The sequence below is a fragment of the Lissotriton vulgaris genome, chromosome 10 (assembly GCF_964263255.1).
Source record: "Lissotriton vulgaris chromosome 10, aLisVul1.2, whole genome shotgun sequence".
Lineage (NCBI taxonomy): Eukaryota > Metazoa > Chordata > Amphibia > Caudata > Salamandridae > Lissotriton > Lissotriton vulgaris.
The window spans coordinates 163891222-163914673 of NC_141698.1; the positions used below are offsets into that span (position 1 = coordinate 163891222).

At 47.6% G+C, this 23452-nt stretch overlaps 2 protein-coding genes across 2 annotated transcripts in view; one reads left to right on the forward strand and one right to left on the reverse strand.

The window, feature by feature from the left end:
* Positions 1-23452, forward strand: part of LOC147684902 (retinol dehydrogenase 7-like) — a 202374-nt gene that overhangs the window by 81683 nt on the left and 97239 nt on the right. The gene's annotated exons all lie outside the window — the stretch shown is intronic.
* The window catches only part of LOC147684903 (fez family zinc finger protein 2-like), a 63720-nt gene that overhangs the window by 35774 nt on the left and 4494 nt on the right, over positions 1-23452 (reverse strand). The gene's annotated exons all lie outside the window — the stretch shown is intronic.

A 23452-nucleotide genomic window follows, 5' to 3' on the forward strand; every position in this document is an offset into this window, starting at 1 on the left:
GCAGTAACTTGAATTTCCTTCCATAGGCTAACATTGGATAAATTGTCCCCGAGCACATATATGCCAGTTCTTATATTGTTCCAAGAGAAAAGATAGCCACAATCAAATGAGTGTTCTTTCAAAGTTCATCGAATCAAATTCCTTTAATTTCCATTTCTTTTCTCTTCATACATCAAATCTCTTCAGTCTTCATCAAGTTCATACAGAATGTAGCCAATAGATCAAAAGGACCAGTGCCAACACGTGTTTCGTCAGAGGGTACAATCACCCAAATGACTTCTTCAGGGCAGAAAATCAATCCAAATAACAATTATATAGGCCAATTCCAGAAGACAGTTGTTCCTCAATTATAAATTAGAACTCAATCCATTGTATATCTCAGAGTTCTTCATATAGGATAATATGTGGTTTAGATCAAGGAGAGTACTCCTCACGTCGTTAGAAGGGGTTCCGTTTCCAATAACATTGACTGGTTTCACTTGGAAATTCTTCTAAGTGTGGAGTTTTGGAACCTATTTTCAGCTCACTACTATTCCTGAAAAGTAAATTTAACTGTACTTACCAGTAACTTGAATTTCCTTCCATAAGATATCTTTGCCTGCTATATAAAATATATATAAATTAAAAAAATATTACACTAAAAAAATATTAGTATTTCAATATTTAATTTTTTTTTTCAATTTATAATAAAAATATGTAATGTAATTTAAAAAATAAAATATCTAAAAATAAATACTGTAACACAATGTAGTAAATTAGTATAAAAAATATAACAATTAATACATTTAAAAATTATCATTAACAAAACCTTTGAAATTCACTGAAAAAAACATAGGTTTCAGCCACGTTATAGTTAAAAATTAGCATTTAAAAAAACCTTAGAAATTCATTAAAAAAACCATAGGTTATACACACGTTATAGTTAAAAATGAGCATTTAAAAAAACCTTAGAAATTCACTGAAAAAACTTTAGGTTTCACACATGTTATAGTTAGCTGGACATTTCACTCATACAAAACCATTGAAATTCCCCGTTATAGGGGGGCGTGGCTTGGCGGGCGAAGATGGCGGTCGCAGCCTTGTAGAGCTCCCGCCGGCCCGGACTTAATCCGATCATTTATCCTGACCCCCGAGCCCGCTACTGGTACCCAGTGCTTGCTTTTGATCGGTGGGGTCTCCTGCCTACTTTGGTGTGCCGATCCTGCATTTCTACCCTTCCTGTGATCGGAGGGAGGCGGCGACGAAGTGCGGCCTGGTGGGCGGCCGGAGGCCGGGGTCCTCGAGTTTCGCGACGCCTGGCGGTGGTAGCGATCTAGCGTGTGCGGGTGGCATCCGCCGCGCCGGCCTCGACTCATCTCATTGACTGCACCCGCCTGAAGGATCGAGACGGTGCCATCGGATCCTACCCATCGGTTCTTTCCCTGTGTGGCCGACGAGCGGAGGCGGCGAGGCGTGGCCCCGCGACAGTCTGGAGGCGGAGGTCCCTGAGCCCCGAGGCGGCCGGTGACGACCCGGCAGACGGCAGTGGCATCGGATCTGCCCATCCTGGCCGGGCCCATCGCTGCGGCGGTCCACAGATCACGGACCCGCAGCTTCTTCAACAGGTACTTTGGACAGCTGCCCGTGGGGACGAGCGGCCTGTCCCGCCCGGGTGACGCCGGGACCTCGATTTTCGAGACGCCCGATTACTGTGGCCGGCCCGCATTTCTCTCTGGGGCCTCGTCTGGGCCGTTCCGCTAGAGACTTGTGACAGTGTCCGAAGACACGGAGGTGGTGTCCGCCCTGCCTGGCGTGTGCCGTGACCAGGGACAGGGGAGGTGGCCCGCCTAAACATGGCCCTATCGACAAATTCACTGGGCCGAGTGGTGGCGCCGGGGCGGCCGGTGGCAGCGGTGGCCCTGGGCCGGACAATGCGGCTCTACTGGCGGCCATCACCCAGTCCCGAGACACGCTCGATGCCAAGATTGGGGCGGTTGGGGCGGATGTCACGCTCCTGCGCCAAGACCTCCGCAACGCTGTGGAGAGGATTGCTGGGGCTGAGACCCGTATAACGGAGACCGAAGCGGACATTAGTGGCCTCAAGAAGCGACTGGCGGAGGTGGAGAGCGTTCAAAAGACGCTGGCGGCCCGTGTGGAAGATGCAGAAGGGCGCGCGCGGCGCAACAACCTCCGCTTCATCGGTTTTCCTGAACGATGCGAGAAGGACAACATGGAGCGGTTCCTGACCGGGTGGTTGGAGAGCTGGCTCCCCGAAGGGGCACTGTCTACGTGCTTCGTAGTCGAGAGGGCACACAGGGCTCTGACCCAGCGACCACCGGAAGGCGAGCGCCCACGGCCTGTTATCGCTCGGCTGCTGAACTACCATGACCGAGATGTTATCCTCCGGGAGGCAAGGAACAAGGGCTCCCTCGCCTTTGAAAATCACACCATCATGATTTTCCCGGACTACACGAAGATGGTTCAGCAACAGCGGCAATCCTTCATGGACGCTAAGGCTAAACTTAGGGGCCTCAAGATTCAATACTCGCTCCTGTATCCAGCTCGCCTGCGAGTCATATATCAGTCTCGGACCCATTTCTTCGATTCGCCGGAGGAGGTGTTCCGCTGGACAGATGAATCGGTGCGGCTCAGGCCCCATGCCCAGCCGGGGCTGGATCCAGGCAGGTCCCAGGGTTCGTCGCCGGAGCGCACAGATCGCCCGAACAGGAAGGGCCGCCATCGGAGGTCCCGCTCCAAGAAGAGATCAGCCTCTGCCAGCGCGACGCGGCCGGGTGATGCCCGGGACTCGGAGCACTCCGACGCAGGCAGCTGAACATTGCTGGATCTGCACGCACTTTGTTTCATCCTGAACTGCCCTGCTTTGGCCGGTGAGACTGTTTCATACTGTCCTTGATGTGCCGGTTAATTCCCTTGTGAAGACTTCAGTTGTTGTCATGGGGATGCAGTGGGGCTTGGGGGGTACCACTTGTGGGCCTCAGACCCTCACAGATGTGAGTGTTGTTGGGGGGGGGTGTGTGTATCATTGCGGGGTTGTTGGGATCCATTGGTATGGTGGGTCCTGGGTCCTCTGTTTGGGACCCGGGTCTCTCCATGCCGCGACAGATACTTCAATGTTTTCTGAGGTATTGGGGTGGTGGGTGTGGGGCGTGGGGGGGAGTGTTGGAGTTGTACTTGTTGGGGGGGTTCGGGGTCGGGAAGGGAGCGCTGTGTTTGTGGGCTGGGGGGGGGGTCCACACATGTCTGAGGCTTTGATTTTTGTCGGTTTGCGGGTTGCACCAGGGTGGGAGGGAGGGCCAGGTTTTGGAATGTGTATCGACAATGGCTGATACTGCGCTTATGTCTCCTTCGAAAACCCTGCGGGTGGTGACATGGAATGTGCGGGGTATCCTGGACAAGATCAAGCGTGGGGCTGTGCTGCGATGGGGGAAGAGGGAGATGGTGGATGTACTCATGTTCCAGGAGACTCATATGCTGGGCTCCAAGGCCCTCAGCCTCCAAAGGTTCGGCTATCAACAGGTTTACCATGCTGGCTTTGCGAGGGGTTCACGGGGGGTGGCCATATTGGTACATCGTAGGGTGGCCTATGTTCATCAGAAACAGTGGATTGATCCTCAGGGTAGGTTTGTCTTTATTCAAGGCCTGCTGGGCTCCTAGCCGGTGGTTTTTGGAAGTGTGTACGCCCCTCCCCCCCTGCAGTGGGCATTGTCTGAGCGGTTGTTTGCGCTGTGGGACGAAATCCCCGAGGTCCTGACCATGGTGGGGGGTGACTGGAATGAAGTCATGGATGTGAGCCTGGACCGCCGGCGACGAGTGTATGTGGTGCCTGACCCCCCTCCTGCGGCTGCTCCCACCCGGTTGTGTGCGACAGTGCGTAGTCTGGGCTGGATTGATGTGTGGCGGCATTTCCACCCCGCGGAGCGGGCCTACACGTATGTATCGGCGGTGCATGGGTCCTTCTCTAGGCTCGACTATTTGTTTGTACCGGGTGCCTGCCTGAGCCTTGTCAGGGACGCAGCGATACTCCCCAGGGGCCTCTCGGATCATTCCCCTGTCCTGGCCACCGTGACTCTCCCCTCTAAACGGCAGCCATTTCGATGGCGCATGTCGGCCTGGCAGCTACAGCGACCGGAATACGTGACGCATATACGCCAAGCGATCGACCAGTTTTGGCGCGAGAACCTAGTGGGGGGTGTCGATGCCATTGTTGTGTGGGAAGCGCTAAAGCCTACGATACGGGGCATCGATATAGCTTGGTGTGCGGCCGCTCGGCGGGAGCATCGGGAGGCCATTGTGACCGCCGCGGCCCGAGTGGAGGACCTGGAGCAGCGTAGCCGACTCGGGGACGACGAGGGTGTCGTGCGACGGCTCCTGCAGGCCCAGCAGACGTATGCCTCGGTTCTACACGAGGAGGCCCGACAGGCGTGGCTCGCCACGCGTAGCAGGGTGTACCAGTGGGGCGACAAGTCCTGCACCATGTTACATAGGCTTTGCCAGGCGACCTTCCAGCCCCTAGAACTGCCCGGCCTTGCGGCGGATGACGGGTCGGTCATGTCCGACCCGGGTTTACTGGCGGCGAGCTTTGCCCGCTATTACGCGCCACAATATGCTCCCCGAGACCCAGTGGTGGAGAGCGACATAGCCTCATATTTGGATGACCTACTCCCGCGGGCGGTCCCGGATGAGACTAGGACGGCCCTGGAGGCCCCACTCACCTCCGAAGAACTTGGAGAGGCCCTTGGCCAGCTGAACACGGGGAAGGTGCCCGGCCCGAGCGGTTATCCTGCCGAATTCTACAAGAAGTTCCACGTTCAACTGGGACCCCATTTCCGCAACGCTCTGGAGGCGGCGAGGTCTCGGGGCGAGCTGCCACCTGACTGGCGCCACGCCGAGATTGTGGTCTTTTTGAAGCCGGGCAGGGCGCCGGATCGGCACGACTCTTACAGGCCGATCTCTCTCCTCAACATTGAGGCCAAGATTCTGGCGAAAGCCCTTGCGAACCGTTTGCTGCCCCACATTGCCGACCTGGTCCACCCTGATCAGGCCGGGTTCATGCCGCGCAGGGCTACCCAGCATAATATCCGGCGGGCACAGGCAGCGATCGACGCTATGGGAGACCGGGATGACCAGGCTGCACTCCTTCTTGCGGACATGGACCGGGCCTTCGACTCGGTGAGTTGGACATACTTGTTCACCTTGCTGGCCCGTCTCAATCTAGGGCCGGTCTTCCTATCCTACATTCGCCTCCTGTACACCAATGTCACAGCCTCGGTCCGTGTCGCCGGTGCGGTCTCTGGGCGCTTCCGGATCGGCCGTGGTACCCGACAGGGTTGTCCACTTTCCCCCTACTTGTTTGCCCTGGCCATGGAGCCCCTGGCGGCGCGAGTCCGAATGGATGCCCATCTACGTGGCTTTGTCTGGAACGACCACCTAACTGATAAGATTGCACTCTATGCAGACGACGTCCTCCTGTTCCTTACTGATTTGCGGCGCTCGGGTCCCCGAGTCTTGGAGATCATGCGTGGGTTTGGCGAGGTCTCGGGGCTTCACCTTAACTTGTCTAAATCCACCCTGTGGGTTCTGCGTGGCGGAGTGGTTGCCGATCCTTGGGCCGCCGACTTGCGCGTGGCGACAGACGGCCTGAAATATCTGGGCGTCTTCCTCTCGACCTCGCGGGCCGTGGCCTGGACACGCAGTGTCTTACCGGTATGGGACCGAGTCCAAACCGATGTCAAAACATGGTCCAGGATGCCCCTTACAATCTATGGGAGGTCGGCCATCTTTAAGATGGTGGCGCTGCCGAGGCTGCTGTACCAACTCCAGAACTTCCCACACCCTATTGGCATGGAGTGGTTCCGTCAGGTGAACTCTGTGCTGGGCCACTTCCTGTGGGATGGCGGAGCTGCCAGGGTGGCCCTGAGAACGTGCTTTCTGTCCACGTACTGTGGGGGCTTGGCCACGTCCGACCTTCTCTCCTACTATCAGGCGTCGCACCTCCTTGTCCTCAATGACTGGTGGTATGGAGATAGGAGCGATCCGGCCTATGCCCTAGAGAGACACCTAATGGGAGATCATACGCTTCACACCATTCTTTATTCAGCTCGTATACGCCGTGGGTTGCCGTCGGTCACTAAAGTGGTCTTTGCCGTGTGGCGGCAGTCTCTGCGCCGTATGGGTTGGTGGGGCAAACTGACAGCCGAAACGCCGCTGTGGCACAATGGCATGCTCCCGGAATTGGCGGCTTTGGCCGGGTTTGAGGGCTGGGAGGCTATTGGAATTACACAACTGGGCCAGGTCATGTCGGGCACCGCCCTCAAGTCCTTTGAGGACCTCCGTGCGGAGTTCCAGATGTCTCACTCCCAATTCTTCCGCTACCTCCAGCTGAGGCGTGCCCTGGCCCCGAGTATCGCCGGCCTCGACTCCCTGCCCGAGTTCAGCCCCATTGAGGCGAAGGTGTTTATGGGTGACTTGGGAGACAAGAAGGTTTCTAAGATCTATCAGTCCCTTGTTACACACTGCTCCTCCACTCTCAGCTCCCTTCGGGAAGCGTGGGAGGTGGATGTGGGCGCCCTGGACGAGGATGATTGGAGGGAGGCACTGGAGTCCCCACGTGGCACCGCTGTTGCGGTTCGGCTCCGCCTGATACAATTCAAATACTTGCATCGTGCCTATTACACACGTGAACGCCTGTGGAAGGCTGGTTTGATTGCGTCCTCGGAGTGCCTGCGTTGTGGGGAGGTGCCTGGCTCTTTGCTGCATACAGTGTGGTCGTGTGGTCGCCTGGCTGGATTCTGGAGGGGAGTATGGAGTTGCCTGGCTGAGGTCCTGGGATGGGATCTTCCTCGTACCCACCGATTAGGCCTGCTGCACGTTATGGAAGGGGTAGGGGGTAACGTCTATAAGCGCCACCTGTTGCTCCTGGGCCTGGTCGTGGCCAAGCGTGACCTGGCTCGGGCTTGGAAATCTGTACGGGCTCCCCCCCTGTCTGCATGGAAGGCTGGGCTGGACTACCTCATGGGCCTTGAGAAACCAGTCTTTGAGGCGCGAGGTTGCCCGCGCAAACATTTCAAAATCTGGAAGCGGTGGGCCGACTACCGCGGCCTGTCCTTGGAACCCCCAGTGGAACAGGAGGAGGACATTTGATCGCAGTGATATTCCTGGCCCGAATGGCAAAGCCCTGGTTGCATCATACCTGATTCTTTTATGTGTACCGTCTTTATGTTGCCTCTGTACATGTGTGGTGGGGGGGGGTGTTGGGTAGGGGTGGGGGAGTAGTTGGGGTTGGGGTGGGCAGTTAGGACGTCTTTAAAGCTGAGCTTCATCATTTGATTCATGGTTTAACGAGTATATCACTGTGCATTGATACTGTTGTGGGGATCTTGGTATGTGAAGATACCACATTTTTGATACTCTTCTGCTCAATAAAATTGGTTTTGGAAATTCCCCGTTATAGTTAGTTTAGTTAACTCTAACTTGCGCGCCCGCAATGCACTGCTGATGACGTCACATATTACATCACTCATGACATGGTCAGTGACATCACCAAGCCTTACGGCGAAACGCGTCGGTTTGTGACTTTTCGTTGCAAATAAATTGAATTTTGAGCATCCTAGAGTGTCCTGAATACCTTTTTTAATCGAGAAAGGTTGTTGCAGCATTAGGGTTAAGGGCTAGTTTTGGGATACAGGGGTATTTTAAGGGTTCAGCGCTAGGTTTGGGTTTTGGGGTACAGGGGTATTTTAAGGGTTCAGCGCTAGGTTTGGGTTTTGGGGTACAGGGCTATTTTAGGGTTCAGGGCTAGGTTTGGGTTTTGGGGTACAGTGGTATTTTTAGGGTTCAGGGCTAGGTTTGGGTTTTGGGGTACAGGGGTATTATTATGGTTGAGGGGTAGGTTTGGGTTTTGAGGTACAGGGGTATTTATAGGGTTCAGGGCTCGGTTTGAGTTTTGGGGTACAGGGGTATTTTTAGGGATAGGTTTGGGTTTTGGGGTACAGGGTATATTTATAGGGTTAAGATGGGTTAGTGTTTAAGGGTGTTGGGGTATTTTAAGAAGTATGGGTGGGTTATGATTATAGGGTGCAGGGGTATTTAAAGGGAGCAGGGTGGGATTAGCACATGCTATGAGACATGGCATGAAGGGCGGAACGTACCACATGCCCCCAGCATTTGTCACGCCCCCCAGCACACGCCCACAGCACAACGCAGACACGCCCACAAGGGACTAATTCGCTGGCACGGTTCTTTTACCTTTTAAATGTATATGGTGGGCGTCTACATAGCCTATGTCCTTCTGCTGCAACTGCCCTTTCCAACGCTGTATTGGGTGTTGTGATTGGTGCTGTGGTTCCTGAGATTATACGCCTCAAAGGTTTGAGCTCTCTCTTTATTATATTAGTATGGATAATTATATTTTACCCAAGACTGCCTCTGTTTCAAGGATGCCACTGCGTAGAAAGGTGAGTTTTCAAACCCTTTATTCCAGAAAAATTAATATTATGGCTGTTTTGAACAAATCCCAGAGCCGCAGACTCCGAAACGCGTCGGGGATTTGTTCAAAACAGCCGTAATATGCATCTTTCTGAAATAAAGGGTTTCAAAACTCACCTTTATATGGAGTGGCGTCCTTGAAACATAGGCAGTCTTGGGTAATATGTGCGCGGCGGCCTCAGCCGTGGAGGATGCCCAACCTACTTGGAATGTGGTGGTAGGACTGCACGGTTATAAACTTACAACCAAAATGCGGCGCGGAGAGGTCCGAACAATTGAAAGCTGCACATCACATCTGGGGCCCTGGGGACTGCCACCCCGCAGGGCCGGCTCCTGCAATGTCCCGGGGTGCCCACCCTCGGGACATTGCTGTTTGCTATGGCAGGGCCGGAGCTGTGCGGCTCCCACCCTGCCATAGCAAACTCTCCTTTGCTTCGTTGAAGCGAGAGCAATAAATCTGCTCTTGCTTCAACGAAGCAAAGTAGGATTGCTTTTGAGCAAGGGGAGCTGCATGTTAGCAGCTTCCCTTGCCCAAAAGCAATGCCGGCTCTCGCAGGAGGCGAGGAGCCGGCAGGGACCGTGGGGGCATTAGGCCTCCCCCCACAGTCCCCAACGCTAAGGGCCAGCCCTGGGGGATGGGGACCCTGGGCCATAATTAGCCTCAGGAGGGGGGGCCACGTGCCCCCCAATTTTTTATTTTTAAAACAAGGCTGTCTGGCCCCGGGGGATGGGGTCCCCAGGGCCATAATTAGCCCAGGGGAGGGGGGCCATGCTGTCCCCCCTCCTGGGAAAATGTTTTATAAAAAATAAGGCCAGGTTCCGGAGGATGGGTTCCACGGTCCAGAGGTGGACCAGGGGAGGGGGCCACGTGGCCCCCATCCCAAGAGAAATAAGTTTTTTAAAACTAGGCCAGGCCCCGCCAGATGGGGTCCCGGGCAAATAGTGGCCGAGGGAAGGGGGGCCACACAGCCCCCTTCCCGTCTTTTGTATTTTAAAAAAATGCTCTGGCCCTGGGGGATGGGGTCCCTAGGGCCCAATAATAATTAAGGGAAGGGGGGGCCATACAGCCCCCTTTCAAAAAAGCAAAAGCCGGCATTTCCTGGAGGTCCCGCCCCATCCATGCACCACTTTGCAAACGTGCCTCCTGGCGCGTTCTGAATTAGGGGATTAAGTATCCTTGATTCCTGAGGGTCGCTGGGGGCCAACTAGCCCACCAGGTACCTCCAGTAAGCGCCACACAGCTGGATTGCAGAGAGGTGGTCTGAGGCCACGCCCCTTTTTACACCACTCTGCAAATCTCCTCTTGGCGCACTGCTGGTGGGGCGATGAGGTCCTTTTATGTCCTGAGGAGGGGTAGTTGGCCTTGGGGGGCCAACTAACCCTCCTGTTACCTCCAGTAAGTCCCACACACAGTGCTATTGCTAAAACGTCTTTAGAAGCCACACCCCCTTTCTCCACCACTCTCCAAATATGTCTCCTAGCAGACTACGGGATGAAGTCCACTATACTCCTGAGGGACTTGAGGGGGCCAAGAAGCCCTCCTGGTACCGCCTGTAAGTCCTACGCAGCGGAATTCCTGAACGCTGGTCTGAGGCCCAGCACCCTTTCTCCACCACTCTGCAAACGCCTCTACTAGTTAAAGAAGTGTTTGCAATGCAATAAGTTTTGCATTTGCGAGAGTTAGAGCTATTGGCATTGTTAATCTAAAAGTTTGTTACTAATGTTTTTTAGAGTGGAGTGGATTGGCGTTGTGTGTAGTGGAATTATGTGGTAAATTGTGCAGTGAAAGTATGTGAATAGAAACAAAAAAAGAAGGAATCCCTGAGGAGCACTTGTGGACCTAGTCAGAGGTATGAACGGGGCAACTGGAATTATACGACTGATTGGCTGCACTAACGTTCGCACAATTATCCATTTTCCGGATTAGAAACATAATCCATCATCTGCTCCCTAATTTGCAGATTTAAACAGAAAAAGCCTTGTTTCTAGCTCAAACGTTACCAAAAATGCAGCGACAAGTGTTACAGCATGGTGGAAGGCCCTTTGCAAACCTAGAACTTATTAATAAATGTGGGTGTTAAATTGGTACTATTGGTGTGCAAGCCACTCTTGCTTCCTTCTGAGCCTCTCTTGCCTCTTTCTGCATTTCTGTTGCTTCTTTCTGCACACTTTTTTCTTTTTCTGCCCTTTTCTTGCCTCTTTCTGCAAATCTCTTATACTTTCGGCACCTCTCTTGACTCTTTCTGAAACTCTTTTGCTTTTTTCGGCACCTCACTTTCTTTTTTCTGTACCCCTCTTCCCTCTTTCTGCACCCTTCTTGTCTCTTTCTGCACCCTTCTTGTCTCTTTCGGCACCCTTCTTGTCTCTTTTGGCACCTCTGTTGCTTCTTTCTGCACTTCTCTTCCTTCTTTCTGTACCCCTCTTTTCTCTGTACCCCTCTTGCCTCTTTCTGCGCCTCTGGTGGTTTTTTCTACACTGCTCGTGCTTCTTTCTGCACCTCTTTTGCAAATTTCTGTATCCCTCTGGCCTCTCACTGCACCTCTGTATCCCTCTTTCTGCACCTCTCTTGCCTCTTTCTGCACCTCTGTTGCTTCTTCTGTACTTTTCTTGCCTCTTTTTGCACCTTGTTGCCACTTTCAGCACCTCTTTTGCTTCTTTCTGCACTTCTCTTGCTTCCTTCTGCATCCCTCCTGCCTCTTTCTGTACCCCTCTTGTCTCTTTGTGCACCTCACCTTCCTCTTTCTGTACCTCTCTTGCCATTTTCTGCAGTTCTCTTGACTCTTTCTGTATCTCTTCTGCTTCTTTGTGCAATTCTCTTGCTTCCTTCTGCACCTGCGTGCCTCTTTCTGTACCCCTCTTGCCTCTTTGTGCACGTCTCCTTCCTATTTCTGCATCTCTCTTGCCTTTTTCCGCAGTTCTATTGCCTCTTTCTGTACCCCTTTTGCTACTTTCTGCTCTTCTCTTGCCTCCTTTTTGTACCCCCTTGCCTCTTTCTGCACCTCTGTTGGTTCTTTCTGCACCTCTTTTGCAAATCTCTTTATCCCTCTTGCCTCCTTTCTGCACCCCTGTTCCCTCTTTCTGCACCCTGTTCCCTCTTTCTGCACCCTGTTCCCTCTTTCTGCACATGCCCTGCCTGTTTATCACTTCTCTTGCCTCTTTCTGCACCTCTGTTGCTTCTTTCAGCAATTCTCTTGCCTCTTTCTGCACTTCTCTCGCTTGTTTCTGCACCTCACTTGTGTCTTTCTGCACCTCAAGTGCCTTTCTGCACTTCTCTTGCCTTTGTTTACACTTCTCTTGCCTCTTTCTGCACCCCCCTTGCTTCTTTCTGTACCCCCCTTGCTTCTTTCTGCACCCCCCTTGCTTCTTTCTGCACCCCCCTTGCTTATTTCTGCATCTCTCTTGTCTCTTTCTGCACCTCGATGGCATCTTTCTGCAACTCTGTTGCTTCTTTTTGCACTCCTCTTGTCTCTTTTTGCACCCTTCTTATCTCTTTCAGCACCTCTGGTGCTTCCTTCTGCATTTCTCCTGACTTTCTGTATCCCGCTTGCCTCTTTTTGCACATCTGTTGGTTCTTTCTGCACTGCTCTTTTCTACACCTCTGCAGCTTCTTTCAGCAATTCTCTTGCCTCTTTCTGCAATTCTGTTGCTTGTTTCTGCACCTCTCTTGCCTCTTCCAGCACCTCTGACTTAGAGATAGTTTTAATCCCCAAGCCCTATTATGTACTAGGGCCTTACAGGGAAGGGCATGGCAATCACAGGGATACCCCAACCCATAGTGTACCCTAGTGTATGTAGGTGTTTTCACTGTATTCGAAGTGCCCTTAAGCCTAGCACTGGCTGCAGGCCTGGTTAGTCAGAGTCAGTTACCACCAGTACCAGTCAGTAAAAAGTTGGGTCGCAGGATGACTTTGCAACAAGGCCTCTTTCTACACCTTTGTTGGTTCTTTCTGTATATCTCTTGCTTCTTTTTGCACCTTCCTTTGTCTTTCTGGACTTCTGTTGCTGCTTTCTGCATTTCTTTTGCTTCTTTCTGCGCCTTTCTTCCTCTTTCTGCATTTGTCCTACCTATGTAGGCATAGTTAGAAATTAGTATTTAAAAAAACCTTTGGAATTCACTGAAAAAAACATGTTTCAGGGATGTTATAGTTAGTTGAACATTTCACACATACAAAGCCAGAAAAACTCGGCCGTAATAGTTAGTTGAGCTAACTGTAACTCGTGCCCCCGTAATGCACTGCTGATGACGTCACATATTAAATCACTCATTACATGGTCAGTGACATCACATATTACATCTCAAATGACATCGCTGAAGACATGATCCACATGATAATCTGATGCACCTTCTCGCAGTCTAATATAACCTTTTCATACACCCACTCTAAAATACAGACTACCATTTCTGAAACCATAGCCACACCAATACCAGATACTACATACCCACTCACTGATTCCTCGGTCTACACACACACATCCACTCATTCACCCATACATTCACTCATACATGTAGTCACTCATCAATACAGCACTATCATATGCACTTATACACCTATACAGACACTCACACACCACCATTATTACATAGTTACTCACACTCCTAGTCAGTCATGCAAAGACTCAATCACACTCCCATTTACTCACCTATACAGTTATACACACACCACCTCACTCATTCATACAGATACTAACACATACTTACTCTCTTATACAATCACTGATACATGCACACACCCATCCATATAGCCACTCTCACAATCACTCTCTCACATATAGTGATTTATATACTCCAACACTCACATATACTACCTTTCACATATGTAGTTACTCACACATGTACCACTGAGACATCCATTCACTCATCAACACACCCATACACTCACTCGCCCACCTATACAGCCCTTCATAGAGGCACTCTTGAACCCATACAACCAGTGAATCACCCACTAACACATCTATGCACAGTCACACACACCCCACCCACCCACCCACACAGACGCCCAGGCACCCAGACAGATACTCAGGCAACTAATCAAAAACGCATATAGACACTCATGTAGCTACTGACCAACCCATGCAGCCGCTTACACACCAACTGACAGACTGATAGACATTCACACAGTTTAGTCACTAACCCATGCGTTTATTAAGACACGTTTAATCACTCACATATACAGCCACACACCTACTAAATCATCCAATCAGACACTCATACATCCACTTATTCTTCAGTACACCAGACATTTCAATCAGGTACACGCAAAAAATGCTTCTCTATTAACTTATTTTGTAATAGACTGTGTACCCCCACAACGGAGAGGTGGCGACAGGGAGGTTTTATTGAGAAAACTGGAGACTAGACATATAATTTTACTTGACACAAAGATTCCAAATGGGCTCAACACGAGTGATGATTGTTATACGTATCTATAGGTTTCCATTCTCTAAGAATTTTCATCGTTACTGTATGAGATGGATACAAACCTAGTACAAAAACTGTATACAAATGAGTTAATTAACTTTAGGTTGTTTTTGCCCCTCTGTATAAGTCCTCCACACATCTGATATTTCATGAATTTTAACATCGATTACATGGTTTTTAAAATTCACTGGCAGCACTTTTAAGTTTTACATAATGAAGGCATACTATTTGAGAATTTAAAATTGCGTATTTTGCACAAAGGCGTCTTGCCCACTTGGGCGGTACTATCTGTTGTTTTATAACAAATATCAATTTGTACAATTGACCCTATACAGAATCAGTATGGCTTGCCCACTTGGGCTTTATTGTTGTCAATTTTGGAAATCAATCCTATGAGTTGTTTTTCGAAATAAGACATTGCATTTTGGTTTATTTTTATTGTTGCAGCTAAATCCTGCATACGGTAAAACACTGCACTTTCAACAGTATTTGGGTGGTAAAAGTGAATATTTATTGTTTTAAAGGCACAGTATTTAAAATGATTGTTTTTATCTCTGTTCCCCCCCTTGCTGGCTATTTGTAATTTTGGATTCATATTAATCCAAAGTACATATTACTTGGCTACAGATTGTACAAACAACTATTATAGCTATTGTTTGTTTAAATTGAGAATTGCACAATCTCATTCTAACAGCATTATGCTATTAAGTGTCAAAGTATGTCTTCACTTTTCATTATGTAAATGAGCACTGTGCACTTTAAATAAGGGTCATCAGCCACCTGTATGTGTCATGTGATCAAGGCTTGTAAGAGCCGAAACGCGTCATGTCGGACTGGTGTTGGGTCGCACAATAAATTGAAAACCTGCACTATCTATGGGTCCTGCCTCGTCATTCAAGACATCAACTTGTTTGTGACGTTTGTGCTTACCGAATATATATATATATATATATATATATATATATATATATCTCACACACATATATATATATATATATATATATATATATATATATATATATATATATATATATGTATGTATATATATATATATATGTATATATATATATATATATGTATGTGTATATATGTGTTTGTGTGTGTGTGTGTGTATATATATATATATATATATATCAGCACAATCTTCAAACCTCCACAGGCAGCGGCGAGAGAAGAAACAGACCCCACGTAATCCAGGCAAGATGTTATTTATTGTTCCAAGTGCCTTCCAAAATGCAACGTTTCGACTACAAACGTAGTCTTGTTCACACCAATATATATAAAACAGGGGTCACGCAAATAAGAGACCCTAGCAACTTCAAATCGAAGAAACTCCCGAATAAACCACATGATGCCATAGATGTATTTAATGAAGCAATTCTCATGGAAATAGAGAAACTAGCTAAAACAAATATCGGAGCTGGTAACAAATGTTCCAACATAACACTTAAAGAATAGGAGGTGATAAAATCCTTGAAAAGCGATGATAGCATCGAAATAAAAGCCCTCTGACAAAGGGGGAAATATTGTGATTTTCAAAAGAGGCCTATGTACAAGAGGCATTACGCCAACTTACAGACACTGAGTGCTATACCATAATCAAAAAATCTGAATATGTACAATGCACCATTGATTATCAAATCCTTTTGGAAGGTTGGAAAAATGAAGGGATGCTGAATATGGAAGAATTCCAATTCCTACAATGTGAGGCACCTGCAATACCCACTTTTTACCACCTCCCCAAGGTCCATAAGAATGCCAAAAGTCCACCAGGGAGACCGATTGTGTCTTCTATCGATAGCCTATTGGAGAACACTTCAAGATTTATTGATTCTTTTCTAGCTCCTATTGTCAAAGACTTCACCTTGTATGTGAGAGATACGCAGGACTTCCTTCGACTTATGGATAACATAATGTGGGAACCACACATGCTTATCACGCTAGATGTTACCAACCTTTATACATGTATTGGCCACGAAGATGGCATTGCAGCAGTAAAATGGTTTCTGGATAGAAAACCTTTAAAGTATTACAAACACAATCAGATGCTGCTCAACATAAGATTCTGTTTATATAACAACATTTTTCTCTTTGCAGGCAAGCTCTATAAACAAACAAGGGGGACTGCAATGGGCACGTGCTTCGCCCCCAGCTACGCAAATTTATTCGAGAGCTGGTGGGAGAAGCACGTGGCCATGGGCGACGTCCATGATCATTGGACAGACAAAATGCTATGGACTAGGCACATAGACGACCTCTTTGTCGTCTGGCGCGGTGACGATCCTCGGCCGAGGAGTACGTGGCCGCGCTGATTGACAACAAGTGGAACCTGAGATTTACTAGCACCATGAGCTCAGCGTCCGTACATTACCTGGACCTGGAGGTTTTTTGTAGACCACAACTTCCTCCAGACTAGTCTATATAGGAAACCCACGGCGGGTAACGCAGTGTTGCATGCAGCCAGTCATCATCCCAGGAGTCTGGTACGTAACATCCCTTTTGGTGAACTCCTACGCCTGAAGAGTAACTGCTCGACGGAGGAAGATTACTAAAGTGCCAAGATTGAAGCCAGTACTGGATTAAAGACCAGGGAAACTCAAATAACATTCTCAGGGAGGCTGCAGATAAGGTAGCAAAGATTAACAGAAAGGACTTTCTGGTAGTGAAACCTGTGATTAAAAGAGAGGAACTTACCAGAATGATTACAGATTTCAATATCAAATCAGGAGAGATGGTGTATATTTTAAAGAAAAATTGGCACATCTTAAAAACAGACAATGTTTTAAAAGAAATCTCCCTGACCGTCCATCGATAACCTACTGACGCTGCTAATCACTTGGGGACCATTGAGTCCATAGTCATTTTTCGACTCCATTACAGTCCCAAAAAACACGAACTGTAAAGGGATTTTACCCATGTTTGCGTTTGAAGGCCCGCAAACATAGTAAAAAAGTACTGAATTACTCAGGAAGACCAGAAGATGTTAAACCCACTAGAGAGATCAGAGTTTCTGAATTGCAATTCAGAATACACAATATACTGCCTGAAATGTCCGTGCGCCAAGAGCTATATAGGCAGCATGATCCACCCTGCCAAGAAGCGAGTGCTGGAGCACATGCGTGCTATAACTAATAGGGATAAGACTTATCCGTAGCACGCCATTTTGCCCAACAGCATCCAAGCAACAGGGATCTATTAAGCTTCTACTGCCTAGATCAGGTAGACCGTAGGGAAAAGGGAGGAGACAGAGTCAAAGCACTCAGAATCCTGGAGTCTAAATATATCTTTGACATCCAAACCAGGACCCCTTGGGGATTAAATAACAATGAACAGATGTGGGTACATCTATGAGTACACTGAAAATTAAAATACAGGGTGATGTAGCAGGCTGAACTTTCAAAAAGTAACTAGAATGAAAACGCTAAGAAAGTGAGCTATTGTTCCATTTGAATTTAGATTAAATCATACATAAGAGAATGTCCTTTTTTCCAATGGCTCATACAAATACTGAGACACCTGCCCATACAGGCCTTGATACTGTGATAGGGACGCATTATCGAAATGAATTGAATGCATGTAAATGTATATTCTTGCGAGAGACTAACTGGTCATTCGAGTATATTCTAACGAAAGGTCATGTTATACTGCAAACCTCACGAAATGACAGATTTACACTATACACAATTTATTTACATATTTATTATACGTGTCTTATCTTGATAGGTTGACAATTTCCTAATTTTGATTTGCGATTACCCTACCTTTTGCACATATGTTGTTTAATTTGAATTTTATAAGCACAAAAGCACTTTATTGAATAGCCTTTATCATAATTACACACTGAATAAAACAAGTTAAAAGATGGCCGCAGCATTTTCAACTCGTGCTGTGGTCCTTCTATTATGTTCATGAAATGTATGTGATGTGTTATGACTAGAAATGGGCACACTTTGTACACAACAAACTGACACTGACGAAATGCGTCTGTCGGGGGGGGGGGGGGTGAGGGGTCTGCCATAAACATCTTTGCAAGGATACCTGTGTGCTCTCTGCCTTCGGCTCGACAAAGCTGATTGTGTTGGAATATATATATAATTTCTGGATGTAAAAGTATTTGTGCATGAAGGATATTTGGCAACCAGACTGCACAGGAAGGACACTGCTGGCAATAACACCTTACATGCCAGCAGTGCCCATCCCAAACATGTGATTGACAATATCCCGTTTGGTGAGTTACTAAGATTGAAGAGAATATGTAGTACTGATACGGACCTCACTAATTGCTCAAATGAAGCCCTGGATAGGTTCAGACGTAGAGGTTACAGGGAGTCGTCTTTAAAATTGGCTGTACAAAAAGTGAAGGCTGGGAGTCGAGAGTCACTATTGGCACCCATTGCAATCTCTCCTCTTAATACTGCTCCTTCTGACATCGAACAGTCCCCTAGAATGATAACAACCTACAGTAAACAGGCCAGACAAATCAGGTCCATCATTAAACAACGGTGGCCGATTCCAAAAACAGACTTGGTTTTAGCACCGAGGCTACCTGATGGTCCCACCATAACATACCGTAGGGGCCCCTCTCTCAGGACCCAGATCTGCCATGACTTTCCCGAACTGGGCAAGAAGGAAGAATGGTTGAAATCCCGGCCGGGATTCAAACGTTGCTCTACCTGTAGAGCTTGTAAATTCGGAATAAACACCACCCAATATTCCACACCTTTCAGTCCTACCATGACCAACATAGTGGGGTCGTACAATTGTAAGACGGAATTTGCAGTTTACGTCCTGACATGCACCTGTGGTTTCATGGTGACTGGTGTTTCTCTTTATAAATCCCATTATTCTCTACTTTGGGAATCACTTTTTTCTTATATTTTTTATGAGGACATAGACACAGTGTCTACCTTTTGGTTTTCTTGCATCATTTGTTCTATTTTGTATTATGCTAACATATGTTTGTGAGAGCAATCAGCATTTCAATTGACCATTACTGCATTCATGCAGATATTCAAAACTAAACTGTTTATTTAACTAATTTTATTAATTGGAATACATCTATTTATATATTTATTCCTTGGTCCATATAACCTTTCGCATTTTGCACAATTTAGTCTATGAAAAACAAAAATATAGCCCTCCATTTCATCTAATTGTTTACATACTGCGATGTTAAGCATTTTTGCACAAAATTGTCCTTTAACGACAATTTTTGAGGATTTTTTTGTACATTCCAACACTGTGCGTTATTTGCACATCTGGGAAATATGCTTATTTTGCACATGTAGCCTTCAATATGGACCAAAACAATACTTTAAGTATAATTCTGTGTGGTCAAATGCATTTATGCTGCTATATGAAAACGTTTTTTATACATTGTTTTAAATATTCTCAATGTATATTTATTGCTCTATTTATGGCATATTAGAATTTAAATAATATTGGTTTTTATTCTACCCTTGCATTATGCACTTTTAAATGTTTGGAAGAGGTACTCAATATGGTTTTTACTGAGTAGTGTGTCCTCACTTTCTATTTACACGTGGTTAGAATGAAAAAAAATGCCATTGTGAAAAAAACTGTGGAACAAGTACTATTTAAATGATGTTTATTTCATTTACTGACTGTCTGTGAGCAAGGGCGGATGCCCGAAACGCGTCAGATTTGGATACTCATACCTAAATAAACTCTGTGCCAAAAGGAACGCAGTACTTGCGTAGTTTTCTCTGTAATTTCGTTCAGCGTGTTGAGAGACTACAGCTGCTGGATATATTATATTTATATATATATATTATATCCATATATATATGTATATGTTCAAGACAATCCTTCTTTCCAAATGTAAAGTAGGCACCGACTCCGTGGGGTAATAATCAAGGATTATTTATTGTATTCCAAACTGCAGACGCGTTTCGACGATCACTGGTGGAACATGGTCACTACATCTGCATTCACCTCTAAACGTGCTCTATTTATAGTGGTTACAAAAGACCTGTGACACTGTTGAAAAAAAGTTTGTGTGATGTGGAATTTAACCACAGGTTTTCATGGCAACATGCAGGCAGGTAATAGACATGGTAGAGTTCTTTGAACTATAATACTACAAGTCATGCAAAGAATTACATACAAATATAATCACTCTCCTTGGAAAAAATTTGCAAATAGGTACAACTTAACACTTAATAAATGTTATAGTTGCGCTGAGTTTTTGACCCTATGCAATGTTTCCCCCACTTTGTAATGCCTGTATTTAGCTCTTGATTAGGCATGCCCGGTCCCGCGTGTACGTGAGGTAAACATAGAGGAAGTACTCCATGTTTTGATGCTATTTAATTAGCGGTGCGCACGCATTCTGTAACGATCATCTTGGTGTACGACTAGATGCTGTGTATAGCGCCTCCGGTCCGTGTATTGTCTTTGGTGAGTCATCTAGCTCTGTGTAAGCTTATTTTAACCCAGTATTATTGTTTTGCAGCTAATGCCGAGTGTGGTTACAAGATGCTACGGGACGTCATTGTAAAGATAATCCCGGAGCGTCTCTCCTGTACATCCCTATTCGAAGCTGTGTGTCATAAAAATGTGTACGGCGCCCGCGTGGGCTTGACACAAAGTTTCCGTGTTGGGCTTCCTATTATGAGCGGGCCATGCGCAATTACCGTTGCTCTAGGGTGCGGTATAGCGAGGGTTAAGGCGGATTCTTCATACCTTTATGTGATATATATATATATATATATTTACCTATTGGCGGTAGCCAGTAGGTATATATAGTTAGGACCTAGTTTCCATAGGAAATCCACAACATTCTATTGGGAATAACTTTGGCACTGGTTGATGAATCTTCCCAAATTTCTCAAAGAAGATGGCCCGCTCCGCTCCTCTCCTTCCCTGAAAGTTTTGGGGGGATTAGTCAAGTGGGGGCTGAGAAAAAAGGGGGGTCCCCATGTTAATTTCCATAGGACCTTTAGACACGGCTACAGCTTGAACCGCTGAACAGAATTACACCAAACTTGTCAAAATGGTAGAGTCTGGTACGCAGATCACGCTTTTTGTTAAATAGTGTAAATCCTTCCAGTGGTTCCTGAGAAAATTAAAAGAGAAAACAATTATATATCTGTAAGCGCGCACCGTGCGCGCACCCTGCGCTTTTTCGGGAAAACAAATTTGGGGGGGGGGGGCTTGGGGGGCTTCTGTCTTTTATTTTAATGTCTTTATTTTAATCTCGAGGGTGCCCACCCCTCGTTTTACCCAGAGATCACCGCCGCGGCCCGAGCCACCTCAAGATGGCCGCCGCCTGATTGTGGGCGGGGCCGGGAGGACGTGGTTTCCGCTTCCCCCTGCCTGGGGGAAGCCTTCGATGTTCCTGCCGTTCTCCTGTACCGAGGGGGATACCGGGTGATGCTGCCGGCTGGTGCGGGGCTGACCTTGTGCCCCTCGCTATACAGTTCACAGAGAACTGCTGTGGTGGGGCAGGCCCCACCTTGACCACCTCCTGGCAGCTTTTGCTCTCTGGCCACCAAGAGGAGGACTGCGAACGTGGCCACGCCGGGCCCGGGGGTCGGGGCCCGGCGGCGGCCGAGGAGTGTGTCCGTCGTCGGAGCGTCGACTGGAGTGGACCGAGCAGCCTTATGACAAGTAATACATAGAAATTGTCACCGTTTTTAAAATACTGAGTACAACGCACTCAAAAGCAGGCCACAGTAAAAACAATTCAGGTTTGTTCAATTACAAAACAGGGTTGTAATCATATAAAATCGAATCGAATGTGCAAGTAGAAAATAGTTAGAGAGCCTACCAAGCGCTGCGCGTCTGCTCCCTTTAACCCTCCGGCCTGAGCTGGGACATCAATAAAGGATAGGAAGGAGTAGCAGCGTTTACACTTGGCTACCACTTTTTGTAACCCTACTGCTGACACTGATACCCCTCGTCTCAAGAGTCATGATGGCAAGGCAGCAATAACGTTCACTAATTTGCATGTGTTGCTCAGTGTATAGCACATTAACAGCAAACCGTAAGTTCTTGAGGTGCATAGTTTATGGCAAGCATCAGCTGTGTGATGTCATCAATGCTCATAGGGTGTATGATGTCACTTCTGCTACCCATGTCGTTTTGGTGAAAAACATTCATCATCACGGTGATTGACAGTAGACTCCTGACACTAACTAATGCCAAAAATCCACCTTCTTTTAAAAGATGGATGCCACACAAGCCGGTATATACCAACCTTTTCCGTCTCTTCCTAGACGTACCTGTTTGGCTCCGTAGCAATCCAATTACTCCCCCGACCCCTTCTTGCTTCTCCTTTTGCCGGCCTTATTTTTTCTTTAATCTGTTTACTTCAGTTTTATGTATCAGTTCTGTTCTTATTGTGAAGCGCTCGGACACCTTCAGGTAAAGTCCGCGCTATATAAAAATGCATAAATAAATAATAATACCTTGAAAACATATTTTGAGTGTATGCTATTGCGGGCGGCAGCTTTCACACCCCAGCGGTCAGAGGGTGCAGGCGGCGAGGGTAACTTTAAGTGGTGCAGGGAACAGTCACAGGACCGTCCTTAGGCTGCACGAGTGGGCGGCGCGGCTTCGCACACCGTTTCTGTTCTCACCGCGCGATGATGTATGCCCTGAATTACTGCCGTGATCTGACTACCCCGTCACCCACGACCCGTCCGCCAAACTGATGGGGCCTCAACAGGCCCTGTTGCGCTGCAGTGAGTGCAGCAGAACTAAGGGCATAATAAAAATGCAGGGCCTGCGCCAGTCCTTGACTCGAGGCCTAGGCCATGGAGGCCTCTGCTCACGGGGCGGGAGGAGGTCGTGGCGGCTGTCTGGCCTGTACCGTGACAGCACTGCAGTGTTCCCCACGCCACAAGTAAGTGTCTCACACTGACTACCTTTAAGTAGCAAGCAGTCGGTTGTTTCATACAAATAGTTGCTTGTATTACGGTCTCACTCCATTCGCAGCATGGCATTGAAAGATACCAGCTCCTCTTCATCGGATGCGTGCTGCTCACAAATATCACTGCCTTACTGTTGTTGTACTAAGCGATTGATTCACTAATGGACATTATTACTGTATAACCTACTTCTTTTGTTAATGTTTGAATTCTAGCATTGTATGTGACTGTTTATAATCATCCTAAAAAATGGACATAAATGTGTGCGCCTTATAAAAATACACATAAAGAAAACATGTATTCCCTCCTTCCTCCACCAGCCCCCAGACCTAAGCCTCCATTTCTGTAACATCAGGCCATCTCCTGTAGCACTATCTCAGTTGGAGGGCGGCTAGAGTACTGCAGGGGAAGCCTGAAACCTTTCACCATCTCAGTCGTGTTCTGTTTGCAGTGCAGATGGGTGGTTTCGTACATTTACACCCGAGTATTGGCACAGGCAGCCAGGGCCCTTAGGAACTGCTGGAGCTAAGAAGGGGCACAGGCAGTGAGGGTTTCCAGGTAGGCGCACTGTTAGAACTGAATTGAAACACCCACAGGCAGGGCTGTATCTGCATACATTACAGTTTTAAAATAACTCTTAACATTATTACCCAGA